At 38.6% G+C, this 18143-nt stretch overlaps 1 protein-coding gene across 1 annotated transcript in view; it reads right to left on the bottom strand.

Annotated features, from left to right (window-relative positions):
- Positions 1-18143, bottom strand: part of csgalnact1a (chondroitin sulfate N-acetylgalactosaminyltransferase 1a) — a 73655-nt gene that overhangs the window by 50361 nt on the left and 5151 nt on the right. The window lies entirely within an intron of this gene.

Here is an 18143-nt window from a genome sequence, read left to right as displayed (position 1 = left end):
GCAAACTGTAGTGATGTACCAGGCTTTCGCATTGACTCAAACTCTAAGCAACCCTGCAAAGAAAAATATCTGGCTAAAGCAAACAGATTAATATAATATTTTATGAAAAAGACATTTTGTTAGTTTAGATTGTTACCCATGTGGACCAGTGAGAGAAAAGAAACATCACATGGGGTCTCTGTCCATCAATTATCAATCACAGCTACAAGATATTAGGCTTAGCTTATGAGGGGAAAAAGAGAAAGGATAAAAGCCAGTCTCTGGTTTTCCTTTGGAGAAATCACAATGATGACAAGACTACAAATGCCAAAGTTTCTCTCTTAGTTACTGTAATGTATAATATATATAAAGATGAGGGTAGGTTAATTTTGTTATCTATGAACAGATCAACCTACCCTCATCTCTAGATACCACCTTGTAGCATTAGCTCTTTATTTACCAAGACGAGTGATGTTCACTGACCACTTCATTAGGCATACCTTTTCATCTGTTATTAATACAAATACCTCATCAGCCAATCACAACAACAGCAACTGATGGATGTAGATATGGTCAAAACATTCTGCTCAATTTCAAACTAAGCATCAGAATGGGAAAGAAAAGGTGATTTAAATGACTTTAAAAGTGCCGTAGTTGTTGGTGCCAGCTGGGCTGGTCTCAATATTTCACAAGCTGACAATCTACTGGGATTTTTCCAAGTAACCTTCTCTAAAGTTCATAGAAAATGGCCTGAAAAGGGAAAATATCCAGTTAGCGGCATTTCTCAAGGGCCAAAATGCTTTGTTGATGGTAGAAGTCAGATAAGAAAAACCAGCCTGGTTGAAGCTGGCAGCAACAATAACTGCTCGTTGTTACAACTCAGGTATACAGACGGGCATCTCTGAATGCAAAACATGCAGAACTAGTGATGCTCAACCATGGCAAAAATGATGATCATCATGACTTAAGTTGATACTAAGATCAAGATTATCAAACATGATTAGTCACTGATTTTACATCTACATCAAATGCATCAATAAAAACATGTTGAAAACCAATTAATATGTAAAAATGAACATTTAAAAAATATGAATATTAACATAAAAATCATTATTAATAAATCAAAACAAATTAACCATGTTTAAGGAATGCTGATGTTGTTGCAAAACAGAAAACAAGCACTGAAATATTTACTACAAATAACAAAAAACCATGGGAGAACAGTAACGTGACTGTCTCACCAGTGTTGTTATCCTGATTGTTTTAGTTTTTTTTAATAAAGCGTGGTAGACTGTAAAACTGAATTGCCCTTTTGGGATTGTCTGAATATGAATCAGAACGGAAAAAAAAGGCATGAGGTCTTAAAATCATTTAATCACCATTATCTTGTTTTCATGATCACTGGAAGCCAAAATTGTGATTGAAATTGAAAATCAAATTGTTGCCCAGCACTAGATGAGAAGCAGATGGGCTGCAGAAGAAAATAACCTCACTGGTTGCCACTCCTGCCAGGAAACTGAGGCTACAATTTGCACTGAATCACCAAACAACAGGGAAAACATTGTCTGGTCTGATGAGTTGATTTCTGCTACAACTTTCAAATTGAAGGATCAGATTTTGGCATGAACAACACGAAAGCATGCTAGACCACCAACAACAAAGGCATGTTCAAGTCACTTGAATCAACTTTCTTACCCATTCTGATACTTAATTTGAACGTCAGTAGATGTGAACAGTTGCTGAAATGAATCAGTTAAATGGTAAATGGACTTAAGCTTGTACAGCCCTTTCTAGTCGTCTGATGACTCAGAGTGCTTTTACACCGCAGGTCACACCTTACATTTACACCCTTTCAATCCATATTCACACACTGATGGCTGTTATGGAAATTTGGCCATCAGTATTAGCTAATCCCATTCATCCATACCCATTTTCAAGCCACCGTCAAAGCAGTGGAAGCAAACCAGGGTTACGTGTTTTACCCAAGGACACATCAAAAGTTGCTTCCTTGCTGTTGCCTGATTAGATTATTTACATTAATTAGCAGTTAGCAAATAAGCACATTTCTCAATATGTCAAACTACTTCTTTAAATAGAAGAGTGCAGCTAGTTGCATATTTGCATAGCTTTGCAGAGGCAGTAGGAATTTGAAAAAAAAAAATCTAGCTTGGCACTTTAGGTAGCAAAATACACCTTCAAACGGCTTCAAGCAACTTATTAACTTTTTCTTCTGACGTCATTTTGATATTTTTCAAATTGAAAGTGCTGAACAGACACAAATTAAGGATCATGTATGCTAGCTGCTAACTCCTGTTTCCAGCATTAATGCTAAGTCAGGCTAACTGCCTTGTTAGTCCTGCGCTATATCAAGTGTTTAGAATGAGTATCAAAGAGGAAGAGGTCTACCTGTTTAGCTCTTTCAAATTAACTGAACAGACAGATTTTGCATCCCTTTAAAGAGATGAAAATAGAAAATGTTTCTCTCTTTCTTCCTTGTAAAATACTTAAAAATCAGGGACTCAAAAACCCCGGAAATGAAACAATCTGAAAAATTACATTATCATCAGCTGATAAAATCAGTGGCAAATAATCAGTAACTGACATTGCCTTAATTATTGTCTCTGTGATCATTGACGCTCCTTTCAAGAATTTGAGTTGATGTTGGCTTTCCTGTGGACAAAGAATGCCTGCTCTCCCCTTGCTTATTTTATCCTGAAGATGTGTAAGTGGTGTTTTTCTAATCTCTTTCCACTTGGAATTCCACTTGGAATTTTTAAGTAAAAAGATGCTTTTTCAACAGCATATTGTTAATCATTTCCTTTGACACCTACCCCACTACAGTACTGTCAGCCATCGAAGCAATTAAATAAAAAAGTCAGCCTTTCTGCTGATGATGATCTCATTTCTTTTTAGGTCATTGGGAGGTATCAGTAATGATCTCAGTATGTTTTATAAGCAGCTAAAAAGTCCCCTCAGAAGCTTTAACAAATATGCGCATGCATGTAAATGAATAGATGGATACTTTCTTGTATCAAACACAAGTATAGAGAGTGTTTGAAAGGAATGCGAGTCCTGGGTATGCACATGGGTGTTTCAGTGTTTGAGTTACAGTACATATCTTTAAATGTATCTCTGTGTATCAGCCTCACTCTCTAGACTCCTCACACAGTCAGCTCTTTGACACAGCTGCCTGAAGTCGAGCCTATGAAAGGATCAGTATAAGGCCTGGCTGAATACTGGACTGTGCTTGAACAGACGGCTGAATCAGGAGAGCCGGGGCGTCTCTCCAGCAGGACCTCCTCTGTGACTCAGAAATGTTTGAGCAGAGGCAGCTCAGGGGAAAAGTGGCTGAGTGATTTCTGTCGAGCAAAACATGGCTGCTTTGATGAAGCATCATCTTTTCAATTAGAGGAAAACCCTCGTGATGTCATTATATGAGTCTATAAATCCTTGGAAAAATGTGGCAAGACATTAATGGTTTGGTGGCAGTTTAATCACTTTCTCTGCTTGCTTCACAAGCAGTCCTCATTATTCTCGTATCCTTGAGATCACAAGCTGGGAACCTTTAAATAATTACATCACTTCTCCCTGATGATTTTGGCTTTCCTGGTTTCTAGACTTCCTGTAATGAGTTGCTGTAATGCCAGTGAAAGGACCACAAGCATTCTCACAATTAAAAACATGAACTTAGTTTTGCCATTGTGGAGGGCAAATTGGATGTTGTGGAGGGAGAAAATGTAGTACTCTGCATTTTAAATGATAGTACGGCTTACTAAAGAGCACACAGGCATGCTAATCTCAACACAACCACAAGACATGTTGTAAACACATCGTTGTCCAAAACATCTAATGATAAACAGAAATGTATACATTTACTTCCAAGACAACTTTTAATGTACATCCAATCTACACTAGGAAATTATTCAACAATCATCTGTTTAAGTTGATAATTTTATGATAAAACCATGAAATGTTTGAAAAAGTGTGTCACAACTTTTCAGTGATGACTTTACATTTCTGTACATACAGCTACGAGAATAATTTCCCTAACACAACTGAAACATTCAGCAAATAACTGCATTTAACACATTTTAAGCAGCTATATTTTTGCTGACTAGATCCAAAAGACAACCAGCTAGCTTAGCATCCAGACGGAAAACCCGGACTACGGTTAACCTGGCTCTGTTTGAGGCTATGTAAACTCACCTCCCACAATCTCCCTGACAAAGCTCTGTGAAACATTACATCCCAGGTGTGTAATGATATTAAAAATAACATCAAAAAGGACAATTTTTGCTTTTGTTGTTAGCTTTGGACAGAGCCAGCTGAAGCGTTAGCATCCTACAGCTAAGCTAACTGCTTGTTTTAGCTTAGCTGGCAGACATGAAAGCTGACAGGACATTTCAGCTAGTATGCTAGGTTTGGGTTTTTTTCTGGCTGTAAGCTAGCCCCATAATGAGGAAAAGAAAATTGTCATTTTTTGGCATTAAGGTTATTTTGCTGTCCAGCATATGCTAGCTGTTTCCCCTGCTCTTCTCTTTTAGCTATTTTGTGAGGCTAGCTTATAACTTCATATTTTCTGCTTAGTCATGACAGCTAGGGTTGCCACAACACAGGAATGTAAGACTTCCATACTATCTGTCAATACCAAACCATATCAATGCTTTTAAAAAAAAAGCAACAAAAGGAACATCCTCTGCAGCCAGTACAGTCAACCTTAGCAAATAAAGATACCCTTTAAAACAATGATGCATTCTGACAATTCTTTTTTCTATTGTTCTGTTAAATGAAAAGTTCTTGTGCTGCTAATATAAACCAGTTTAATATGGAACAATGTCAGACACTGCACTGAGACAATACAGAAGCACCATGCATATCTGTGTTTGACAACACAGCATATCTTTCCCTGTAACCTCATACTAAGACATGTTACTTTTAGAAACAACTGTCAGATACCTCGAACACAATAGAAGTGCACATCCACTGTGGAAAAGCAGTCAATCCCCGCTGTTACAAACATAAGACTCATCACTGACAGGAGGGCTGGTGTGGCTGAAATTTATGAGCAGACTCACAGTCAAACCACTGAGTCTCACCGGAGATGAATGAGTTGATTCAGTGCTGGTTATTTGACTCCCAGTGGGATAGGCATGGCTGCAACACGGGAACACTGACAGCTGAATAATCATGTTTGTTTTTATTGGTGCAGGGTTGTCTAAACAGACATCTGCAACTTCCTGCTCTGTTTTATCAAACTTGAAACCACACAGTTCTTATCTTTATATTTATTACTAGAGCATGGTTTTCATATGTGGTATTTATTTTTCCATGCCACACTCTGCACATCCGTTCTGGATAGACGAAATAGCTTTAAAATGTTCAGTAATGTTTTAGTATAGCATATCCCACAGAAATATATCTGTAAACATTGGACTAATTGGCGCAGAGTGTCGTACACATTTTTAAATCATTAAACACGTATTTGCAAGGTTGGCAAAAAAAATTGGCACAGACGTTCAAGACTCCCACACAATGCATCCTTTTGAATCTGATAATCCTCCAGCTTTTTCTCTCCATGAGGTTCACATAAGAGGTTTTGAACAAAATATCTCAACAATTTTTGAGTTAACTTCTTTGGAATTTTGTGCATACACACATTTCTCCCAAAAGAATGACTTGCAATAACTTTTTGGTTTCAACAGGCTTTCCATCTGCGATTATTGGTTCAAATCCAGTGCCTTGGTTTGGAGAATAACAGCAAGATTAGAAGGATTTGAAGCTAACCCATAGAATAACATGGTGAACATGTAAAGTATTTAGACGGGAGAACATGTACCAGTTAGAAGTACCAATCTGAGTTTCACAATGGTTTGTGGCTTCACATCGTTTACACTGTAAGTCGTTTGCAATCACATGATCCAGAATGTCCACTGGGGGTCAAGTAATGGGGGACAACCATAAGGAATCAATAGGAACAGAGGAAAGTTAGTACTTAACCGCTCTAAATGAACCTGTATGCTCCACTTATCATTCGAAAATTTGGACATACATTGAGTATGATTCCTATACTTTACAAAACAGTGATTTTTACCACAGTTTATTTGATTTACCTGCCATGATGGCGGTCAATATCACAAATCAGCCTTGCAGACCTCCCAGCATCGAGAGCTGTCTAGCCCGATGAAGTGGAAACAAGAATCTCAAACAGTCTTGTACTTAGCTAAGAGACTAGCTGAGCCCCTTCAACATATAAAATCCTAATTTTGTCTAAACATGTTTTTAACTAAAGCAGCGACATACTCGAGTATACCTTGTGGGGTGAAAGGCTGAGTAATGATGGGCCATTCACAAATGAGCCTGTGCTCTGAAACAGTTCTTCAATGTTAGCCGAGGTAGCTGGTTGCCATTTGAGTGTCAATTTCCTTTCCTCCTTGATTTGTTGTTTTTTTAAATCCACATTTAAAGTCAAGCTGGTACAGCAGAACAACCAGCTCTACTGAGCTGAGCCAAATAATCTGGATCTCTTTAAGAGGCTGATACCCATCACAACAAGTGAGGTTGGAGGTTGCAGAGACAGACTGAGGAAACACGGGTAAGAATAGAGTTTAATGTGTTTAACCAAAGCAAAACTGTAATGGAATGAACCACACATGAGAGGCTGGTCCAGGCTGTAGACGGAGGTTTTTTTTTTTATTCCTACCTGCTGCCATTTCTCTTTGACTTTTTTTAAACTTTATTTTTTAGCTTAAATTTTTCACTACTTTCGGTACACAAAATTGCTTAAGAAGTAAAATTGTTGCTTATATTTATACTTTCCCACTTTGAACACTTAGCATAGTCTTAAACATCTCAAAACATGGCCTTTTTGGGAATGTTTCTGTGTGAAAATAACTTCTTGCCCCTCAGGAGGTGTTCTCTGCTGCTGTGTTTTGTCATCTGCAAAGCACTTTACAAAAGGCCTTTCACAGTGGTTACACTATAAAGAGTAAGAAAGACATCAAAAAGTCAACACATATGTGCTGAAAGGATTTTGCTTGTCTTGGCGGTATGATTTGCGCCGTCTTTCTGTCACAGCCTCTGCCCGGGCTGTCTCTTTTATTTACTGGTTGTTTTATTAAGTCAGTATGTTAAAGACAGATAGAGAGCAGAGGAGAGACAAAGTGATGACTCCTGGTTCTTGAAGGTTTTCTTTGTGACCTGACCTGTGGACTTAGGCCTTGTCCACACAGAGACTACAAGGATATATTTTTCGTTTTTGGTTTGAAAAAGTTTTCTGTAAACACGGGATTGTTTCAGGAAATGTCTGCATAAGCACGGATTCACTGAAAACGCTGTAGTATTTATGCCAAGCCTATAAGTGGCGCTGTAACACTGCCACGGAAATGCACCAAAAGAGAGAAGAAGATAACAGTAAACTGCCACAAACTTTCTTCTTAGTCGCCCTTCTGGTTGTTTTCCGCGATGGATTTAAGAACATCTTGTGTCTGCTGTTCTCGGTGGTGGTAAAGGAGCATCAGATTTTGCTGTAAAAGCTATAATAAGCTCAGTAGCTTCTACAGTACGAACACGGCGCTGTTATCCGCCATTGTTGTTTTGGTTCGACAGCGCATGAGGCGAAGGTGTGCTACATTATGTGTGACGTAATCGTTTCAAGAAAGATGCGGTTTGTTGTCCACACAGAGACGAAACAGTAAGTATTTACAGATTTGTTCACTCTGAGAACCGGTTTCAAAAAGTAGCATTTACGGCCCCCCAAAACAATCCATTTGGATGAAACGCTGATACGACAAAAAACTTTTGGTATACTCCTGATTTCGTCTCTGTGTGGACGGGGCCTTATTTTCATTTCATCTCAGGACACTAATCTTTGTTGAATGCTGTCTGGCATATGATCTTATATTACACAACAGAGATGGAACAAGTGGGCCCTGTTAAACTTTGATATTAAATAAGACAAATAGACAAAACAATTTTCTGAAGCTGAATTGTTAATAATTTTAAGTAGATATTTTGTTATGATCACTGAAATCCTTTGAATGTAGACAGGTGCATGCTGTTTGGCTTTGAATCATGTGTTTAGTGCAGAATAATGAGGTTTAAACTAATTTATTATGCTGTAAAAGCTTGTTATTTTCATTTCAAGTTCATTTAGAGAAGGCACTGAGGACTCTGTCACTGATAAGGCTGATCTAGAGATAACAGAAAGATTTTTGTTTTCTTCTTTCTTGCGACAACCGACTGATTAGTTGGTGCCGACTGTGTTGGTGTGTCAGTCGACCAAGTTTTTCTTTGGTTGCCCCAAAGGCGACATTTTCAGTGAAATCAACCTGAACTGTGAAAAAACAGCGTCTTTCAAAAGTGAGACTGTTTGACACCTCACCGCAACACCCTGTCTTGAATTTACCCAGCAGCATGCATAGTTGATGTGTTTATTATCCCTCTTAAACTGCATATCTCAGTAGCAGTGTATTTCCAAATAAAGAGAGCTGTGTTGGAACATAAGATTTAACATTTCCTGCTGTTTTAAACTCTTTTTAGGGCAATGACTCCCCTCTCCATCTCTGTGTCCCAGGCAGGACCAGCACCTGATCTTAGTTTCCTTGTGTTTGTTTCACTTTTACCTGTACATCAGTTTAAATACAGCCTAAAACAAAGGACTAGATCTGTTTCATCTGCTGAAATCCTCTTCACACAGCAGAGCTAATAAATCTACATGCAATGGAAACACTGCCAGGTTTGTTTACCAACAGAGAAACAAGGCACATTTCTTCCACTTCCTGAGATGACATAACTGATAAATGTGCTTTCCCTCCTTATCGCACATTTCTTTCTCTCTGCTAGAAATAGAAACAGGAGCGAGAGTGGTGGAGGGTCAGCGAGCGAGAGGAGAAATAAATGATCAGGCTGTCATATAGAGGAGAAAGAGAAAGAGAAGAAAGAGAATGATTAAGTGTTCGGTGACCAGATATGTTTCCAGAGAAGAGCTCTGCGGCATCTGGTTGAGGCTCTGAAATCACTTCCTCCCCTCCTGCTGCTGCTTCCTGCCCACAGGCTAGTCGTGTATGTGTGCTTGAAAGAGTGTGTGAATAAGTGCATGTGTCTATCTGCTCAGTTTGCAGCAAAAATATTAATGTAACCCTTTTTAACACCTGTTAAAAAAGCTGTGAAAGAGAAGTCAGGAAGGGAAAAAAGAGCCTGAGAAAAGAGATAAGTTTGTTTTTCTGGTCGCACTGGTACAACAGACATCACACACAAGTGAGTGTGTGTGCTCCTCTGTGTGCTGCAGCCTACATGGGTCAACTTTAAAAAGTCAGAGGCATTTGAGAAGGGGCCTTATGACCCTCTCATTGTGACAAATGCAGCATCTCAGCATTGCTGTAAGAGTTAAAGGATGTTTCTCTCTGTACTTTGCTGTTATTTAATGTATTCAAACCCCAATCAGGTCACCCTTATAGAATAATGTATGCACTGAGACCATGCAGATACTGCATGTGTTATTCCAGAGGCTGATGAACTTTGCAGATGCTTTAAAGATCAATGCATAGAATTTTTACTCTGAACTGACTACATTAATTAAAAAATGACTACGCCTATGCTGTATAGTCTCTATAAAAAAATATATATAATGCACAAAAAGTGATAGCTTTATTCACTACCTTTAAAGTGACTGACCTAATTCAACAGAGGTCCAGCCAACTTGTGTTATTAGTCTCAAAATAAGTGAAATGGCGATCACCTGAGTGCAATGAATGTGTCTCAAGTGATTGTGATATAAAGACAACAAAATTCAAAGGCACTAAACATCCCCCCGAGTTCATCATCAAGAAATGGAAGGAATATGGCACATGTGTAAATCTGCCGTGCTAGAAGGAGACTCATGAGAGAGGCCACCAAGACACCTATGACTCATCTGAAGGAGTTACAGGCTTAGAGATGAGAGAGACTCTGCATACAACAACTTTTGCCTGGGTTCTTCACCAGTCAAAGCTTTCTGAGAGAGTGGCAGAGAGAGAGCCACTGTTGAAGAGAACTCATTCAATCTTGACTAGAGTTCACCAAAAGGCATGTGGGAGACTCCATGGTCAAGTGGAAGAAAGTTGCTCCTTGGTCTGATGAGACCAAAACAATGCTTTTAGGCCATCAGAAGATGCCTTGTTTTGGTGGACACCAAACATCGCAAATCACCACGAACACACCATCCCCACTGTGAAGCACGGTGGTGGCAGCATCATACTGTGGGGATGCTTCCTGTAGAGAGTAAAATGAAGGTGGCAAAATATGCGACAACCCTATGGATTGAAAGAAGATTTATTTTCTATTAAGGCAATCACCTGAGCATTGCATCCTGGCACTGTATCGCTCAATGTGCAATCAAGCTTGCCTGCATCATGTGCAGTTAGGACACATAGTAAAGCATAACTTCGCCTCCCCTAACTTATTTTGAGCAGTCTTTACAGCAGAAGAAAAAACACTTTATGCTGCGTATTTACCAAACAGTTCGCCATCACTACAAGATCCCAAAATGCTTTCTAAGTATCTCAATGCATAAACCAGGAAAGCTACTTTAACAGCTTTTCCCCCTCATCATTTGACATTCATCCCCAAAATGAAAATGGTTGTTTACGGAGCAGTAAGGGATGCAGTTTTTGCTTGAGAGATCTTTAAAAAGTAAGGTGGGCAGCGCTGGCATTTTAGCTAAGTGATTAATTGATTTTTTTTAACCCATGCACCATCTGTTAACATGGAGGTGGCTTGGTTTATAACATATAGTGCAGCTAGTAAGTAGGGGGTTCAAATGTTTAGCTTCACTGACAATGGCAACTACAAGTCCTTCACGACACATTTTTTCCATAAAAGGCAAACCTCATATTCACTGGCCACACTCAGTATTTTCATATTTACTTATGAGGAGACCTCTGATTGTTGATCATATCACAGTTTGCATGAAAGATGTAAACACAGTTACTGTTATGAAAATAATCAAAGCATGATGGAGCTGGATCCTCTTCAGTGCATCTGTCGAGTGTTGCTGTCAATGCAAGAAATTTGACACTGAATAATTTATCACTGTTGGATCCTTGTTACCCTTTGCAACAGCTACTGAATGAATAAAGCCTCTGATATCATGATTTTTCAGTCGATCAAAAAACCACAACTTCAAAAACACTCAATCTTTCAATTAAAAGAATATCAGATCTGCAGTAGTACACAGTGTTTGGCTGGTTAGCATCCCTGATGTACAATTCTTTCAGACACCACAACCCCCAATCAAAACACAGGAACACAGGCTATACTGTGTAATCCTGATGACATCATCACGGTCTTAAGAAGGCTCTTAAAGGGGACACTGGAGACATTATACAACTGATTTCACTGCCTGAGGACTACTTAACGCATGATGAGTAAACACATCTTGATGTGTGGCAAAGGAGTTCCCCATTTGCAGTCTGCACATTACCTAACAACAGCTTGACAGAAACAAATGCAGACTTGAAGTTTAAGTGTTACACAACTGAGACCATTAGAATTTTCTTAATTGCAGAAATGTGTGAAATAATGCGCTGTTATTTTTTAAGTATACTTTATGCAATTTAGGGGCTGGACATTCATAATACCAAAGTTAAGCCTGCTGCACTTTTATTATTCAAACCAAGGCAGAAGAGTAACCTATTCAAAGCTGACTTTTGTTCAATGATTACAAAGATGCTTTTCCTGTAGTACCCTATTATTACATGTTGGCTTCTATTTCTGTTGATATAATATTTATTTGCATATTTAATTGTATTCTAAAATAGTTTTTTTATTCCCTCTTTAATGTCTCTTTTCCCTTTGTTTTGATGTTTTGATGTCTTGCACGAAGCGCTCTGAATTGCCTTGCTGCTGAAATGTGCTGTATAAATCAGTTAACCTTTCCTTTGCCTTGCCTAGTAATTCAAATTCAACGACACTGTAATGTTTTGAACTAAGATGAGGAGTATGTTGTTGCATAAAAATGCACCATTCAGCATTCTTGAGATGTTTTCAGCGTTTACCAGCACAATCTCCTCTAGCTTAACAGTCACGGTTAAAGCATTTCTTTGCTTTACAACAAAAACAAATGGAAGTGCTTGTTAGCATACTGTTAGTCTGGAAATCTTTAAATGAACAGACTTACAGTAGCTGGATATGGCTGCTACAGCAATGTGGGAGGTAATTTAATTTATAGGAAGATGATTTTCCACATTTTAAACACTGTTTATACTATTTTCTATATTTGTAAAGCTCCTGTAAGATTTTTCAGTATGGGCAGATTTGGCGCCCCCTGTGGACAAAGCAGTACATTTTTTTAATGCAGATCTTGGCCTAGGTATGCATGCAGAAGTTGTTTCCTCTAAAGACAGATCTCTTTCTTTTGATGATAAAGTATATCTGTTACCCTGGGGCTGAGTGATATAGACAAGACAACACATTTAAACACATATTCTGGTGTTACAAATGCCCTTCTCCCCCTGAAACAAGCCTGTGATGTCATACTTAACTCATGTCTGAGCACAGATCACAGAAAAAAATATTTCCGTGCTCATTTCTTTGTACCTATGCCTGTAGTTTTAAGTTTCCAAAAAAATTCTTCAAACCTAGACTTTTGGCAGTTACCCAGATGGATGTGAGGCAAAGCCCATGCGATGGATTTGTGAAACAATCTATCTGGCATTTCAGATTACGTGTCTTTGACTCATTGTGGACTTAAAACAAGCACGCTATGAGTTAAAACACACCTGTTGTTTAAGCCATTGTGATGTGATTGCTACAGCGCAGAGCCCGAGACAAGCCATTTTAGCTCACAGCCTGTGTTAAAGCCCCAGAAAAGTCAACAGCAGGCTCTCTTACTTTGTGTTGCTGTTAGTACAACATTCAATTTTGAGATGAGAGAGCACGTTTTACCTCACTGCTGGGCTTCATGTTAATTACACTGCCACAAATGGGTGTCAGTAGCTTGTTACCTGGCGGCTCTTTATCGTCAGTAAAACATACTGATGACTGCACTCAGAATGAGCTGATGTCTGTCATATATCACTCAGCTACGCTGATGGTGGCATCGGATAGGCCTTGCTGTTGCTATGCAACATAGCAAATAAATTTAAACCGGTGATGACAGAGTTGCAAAAATCCACTCCATGGCCGAAATTATACCAGTGATGGCATTGCCTCCACGATCTTATCCTGAATATTTGCTGTGAAAGGTGTTAAAAGAGGGAGGCTGTTTCTCCAGAGTGCTGCTAATTATCTTGTCTGACACCTACCCTGTGGCAGCTGTTACAGGCAATAAAAATTACAATTAAAAACTGTCCATCTTGTCAGTGATGGTCTTGTTGCTTGTGCAGATCACGAAGAGGAAGCACTATCAATTTCAGTCTGTTTCACAATATATTAAAAACTCCTCACAGGGCTTTAAATATAGCTATAATTTATAAGCATTTTTGTAAATATATAAAGGGCCAAATCAGGTTCACAGGCTAAATAAAAAGATGAAAAAGTCTGCTTTACTGGCATTCAGTATTGCTGTTATGGCCCTCTCTCTTTAAACTCAGATTCCCACATGTTTATAGTAAGAGCTTGGTTGCATTAATCTTTAAACAACACCCTTCCTCCCTCCTGCCTCATCTCCCTTACACATCCAGGCTTTCTCAGTAGAAAAAGCCTCTGTGATCATTACAAACAGACTGATAAACCACAGCAGCGTGCTCCATACTGTCTGTCAGCGCCTCTCTCTCCTGTCTTCCTACAGCCTCTAGTGGGCTGTGTATTTGTTACAGGTCAAGGATGTTAATGCGTTTATGTGCACGCTGGCCTCACTGAATGTCAGGACTTCGTCTTCTCAGACAGCTCTGTCTGAACCTGCCCTGCAGCTATTGCACTGTAAAAATGAGGAATGTCCTCTGGGGAGGGAAAAAGAAGGATACGAGGTGTAGAGGAAAGAGGAGAGGAAGAGATTAATTAAGATAAATTTAAAAAATGAATTACAAAAAACAACGTTAAGCATGCCTGCAGATTACTTGAGGGGGCTAATAAACCGGTGGATCAGATACATGGCGTGAGGAGAAAATGAAGTGAGGATAAAGTGAGCATGTGGGAGGGAAAAAAGGAGAGAGAGGCAGAGAAAGGTTCCTTTGATGTCTCCTGTCCCCTCAGGTGATTCTCCCTCCCATTCATTAGGGGCCGGTTTCCCCGGAACCTTCCTGTCGACGTGCCATCTGGAAGGCCCTTAAAAAACAAACCACATTACACTCCACTACTTCTCTACAAGCTGCCCGTGCTAACATTCACCAGCCGCCCCCCTCTCCTTTCCTATCCATCGGTCCTCAAAGTGTCCCATTTCTTCACAGTTAGGTTAGATTGTATCAGATGAAACTTTAATGGATCCCCGTGGGGAAAATAGGTCATTGCAGCAGAAGTAAATCTAGATAGAAAGAAGATTCTAGACAGACACCCTGCCAGACAGACAGGTAGACAGATAGATAGCTAGATAAACCAGACGAATATTCTGCTCCTATTTAATTTGCCCTTAAGATGCAACTGGCCATCCTCCTGTCAGATAGGTTTTCAACCGACTTTGATTTAGGTCAGACCAATCACAGTTATTGCCCCACATGGGGCGGGTCTAGGCACTGTGGGGGCAGTTTTGTAAACAAAATCATGATGGCTGCAGCTGATGTGTATATTCTGGCTGGGCGATCACTGGTATTCAGTTTTTTTCGACCTTGCACTCTTCTAGAATTTGTCGAGTCATTTTAAGTCTTGCCAAGCATCCACATATGATAAATAAAAAACCTAAACCATACAAGGTAGCGGGCAGAAGCTGACAAGCAGAAGAGCCTACAGCAACCAAACGTGAATTTTGATCTTCTATATGAATTTATTGACTTTAAATACCAAAAAGAAATCTTCACATTGTTTTAATTAATTTGTATTTTTGAAGCCCTCTTATTTGTATCCAGGCCTGCCTACAGAAAGTGCAGGAAATGGACCACCCAGATGTGATGTAGTAATTATATCATTATTTTGAAGTGTGTTAAGTTATTGCTGGGTTGATATGTTCCCTGGAAAGTTTTTTTTATTTCATCTCCAACATCTTCTCCTGCACCCTGTCTTTTTTTTACAGTTCATAGCTTAGCTATAAATTCTGATTTTAGTAAATGAATAGTTTTCTTCAGTGAGCTCATTCAGACAGTCAACATAAAGCCCCAAAAAGGCTCACTGTGTTTAACAAAAGGGGATTACAATTTGCTACAGAAGTAACAAAAATTGTATTTTTGTTTCTTTGATAAGAATGTTGGCCATTTACTTTGAATATAAAACATGGTTTTCATTGCCAGCTTTATTTGGACTTTGTTTCTGCTGCCCTCCATGGACCCACCATGTGGCTGAGCCCTCCCACATTGCTGTCAAAAAACAATTTTTATCCATTTTAATTGTTTTATTGATATAACCCACAGAAGGAATGTCTATGTATGTATTCTTTGTACCAAAGGACCTTTTTATAAACTATTCAACAAGTGTTTTACCAAAATATTAATTAATCATGCAAATCTAATTTTGACAGCCTCAGAGCAGACAGAACCCATGCCTACCTGGAGATCTTTGGCACACCACCAGGGGGGCCCAGACCCCAGTCTGAAAAACAATGCTTTAGACGAGTGATTTCAACTTTTTTTGCCCAAGGCACACCCGAGATTAAGACAAAATTTTAAGACACACCAAAACCATATCTATACAACATAGCCTCTTACATATTACGGTAAATACAGGCAGGCCACAGTCAAGTGCTGCCATACAACTAAGATCAGCTGATCTCGCAAGCCCTCATCAGCTGATCCGTTCATTCAGCACACCATTGGCAAATTGAACTCATGCTGCCATATTTACATTTTTCAGCTACGCTCCTTCTGCAAGCCCCTTTTGACAATCCCTCACCACCCCAGCTCCTCTTTTATTCTGCCTCTGAGTTCAAGTGCGTCGTTATGCCGGTATGTTGCCTGCTCTGATTTGGGTTTTTTTGCTGCCTCTCTTCCTGCCCCAGGTTTTCATTGTAGGCACAGGAAAGGCAGAAACAAGTGGTGTTCTTGCTTTATGCTATCCATGTCAGCTTGTGGAAGGACAAAACAGATATATGCATGAAAGCAATGACTGCAAATTTATATCTGCTAATAAAGAAATCAATTTATAACCACACATCAAGTGTGTTTCTTGACAAAGTAGACCTGACTAAACCTATGTAGTAATTACTTACAGTTGTACATATCCCACTGGTTTAGACAGTACTCTGTTCCTTTAGTTTGCATTGGCTTTTGTATAAATTATGACCAAAATCAGGCATTTTGAAAACATTTTAGTCAGGGATGCACTGTCATCGTTATGATATCGGTATTGACAGATAGGAAATTTCTACCGATGGTTACGATCAACATTTTTGCTATAAAAATCTGCCTGTATCATTTACAAATATTGGCTATAAGAAGTCTTTTTCTTTATTCATTATTATTTCTTACACTTATAAGTTTGTTTTAAGGACTAAAATTTGTTAAACCTTAAAGTATGTGTTTTCAGGACTCAAATTTGAGGTCTATATTTAAATATTAGTATTGATATTAGTTAAATGTAATTTGTAAAAATCAGCTTATCAGATATGGGCAAACATCCAATATCATGCATCCCTAGTTTGGGTGCTTTTTAGTAGGGATGCACTGACGAATGCACGTCAGTTTAGCATAAGTAACGACTGAAATCAGTCCTTTTGACAATCAATCATTGGCAAATACTGTGGCATGAACAGAAAGTGGTAGCCAATGCCTGCCCATTTAAGGCTGGAATCTAGTTGTCCTAACTCCTGGATCTAATGAGAGATTATGTTACTGGGCAGAAGACGTCAGCTGTTGGGCAAACTCTGTTAAGTTTTCATGGTCAAACACAAAAGAAAACGTTGGCATGGTGGGACTTTTACACCGATAAAGTGATAAAAAATAAAATAATCAGCCTCAGTATTAACTAGATAGTTATTTCAAACTTTGGTAACAGCATTGACACTAATTTTCACCATCAGTACATCAGTGGTGCTCCTGTATGTGAGGACACTTTACACTGATTCACTGATCGCACAGATGATTGAGATGTTCTTCAGACGAGGATCGAGAACAGTGGAACCATTTTGCTTCTGTGTGACTGACTTGTAGATGCCATTTTATCGTTTATCTCCAGATGATTCATAAAAGAGTCTTGTAGACTTCTAGCAGTCATTCAGTTATTAAGTAAGAGCAGCCTGTAAGAATTTCAAGCCAACTACTTCAGTAAAAATGATAAAATATGAATGCAATGGACTTTTATTAAAGAATGTATTTGTTGAAGCTTCTATTTTGTGAGGATTAAATGCAGCGGCTGATTTTTTTAGATAACTAGCGAGCAAAATACGGTTTTATTACAGCAATTTATATGGTGGACAGACACATATTAGACTTTGGTTTGGAATATGCAAATTCTAACTGACCCCAATTGGGTCCTTTTAGCCACTTTTTATTTTTCAATATTCATGCTAAGGTTTCAAGATTAATCCCAAGCGTTAATGCATGAACCGCCCTAGTTTATCCATATGTTTATTCAAAAGAGTTTATGTAAATGTAATAGTTCTAATTAGAAATAAACCTGATAAAAGTGAAAAGAGATATTAATTTATATGATTCTGAAAGCTGAGAGTCCTAGGAGTGAGTTTTTGATATGAACCTGTATTGCTCAAACAATGATAATGCAACAATATCAATTTATTATAATTTATTGACATATACAAGGCTCTAATAACTTCAGCCCAAACATCCCTCTCTGCAATTAATATTTGGAAAATGTTTCATATGCGGTTTTCTTGTTGTAATGGGGCTGCCATTATGAAAAAAGCAGAAAAATGTAAAAAAAAAAAAATTGAAAATAAATAAAAACTTTAGTGTTCTGATTAGGGTTGAAGCTGATTAAAAGATTTAAGCATTGAAAGTGGAAACAATTTTTATCTTTTTTTTTTTTAGCACTTTCTCTAAAGGGACCCATTTGGGTCCCAAGGGTCCTGAGTGTGAGTTTTTATCTTAAATCGCTACTGGTCAAAAACAATAATGCAACAAAATTAATGTTGTTATAATTTATTGACA

Source organism: Cheilinus undulatus, linkage group 17 (genome assembly GCF_018320785.1).
Source record: "Cheilinus undulatus linkage group 17, ASM1832078v1, whole genome shotgun sequence".
Classification (NCBI taxonomy): Eukaryota; Metazoa; Chordata; class Actinopteri; order Labriformes; family Labridae; genus Cheilinus; species Cheilinus undulatus.
The sequence above is the reverse complement of the archived record's forward strand: the minus strand, read 5'-3'. Positions and strand labels throughout refer to the sequence as shown.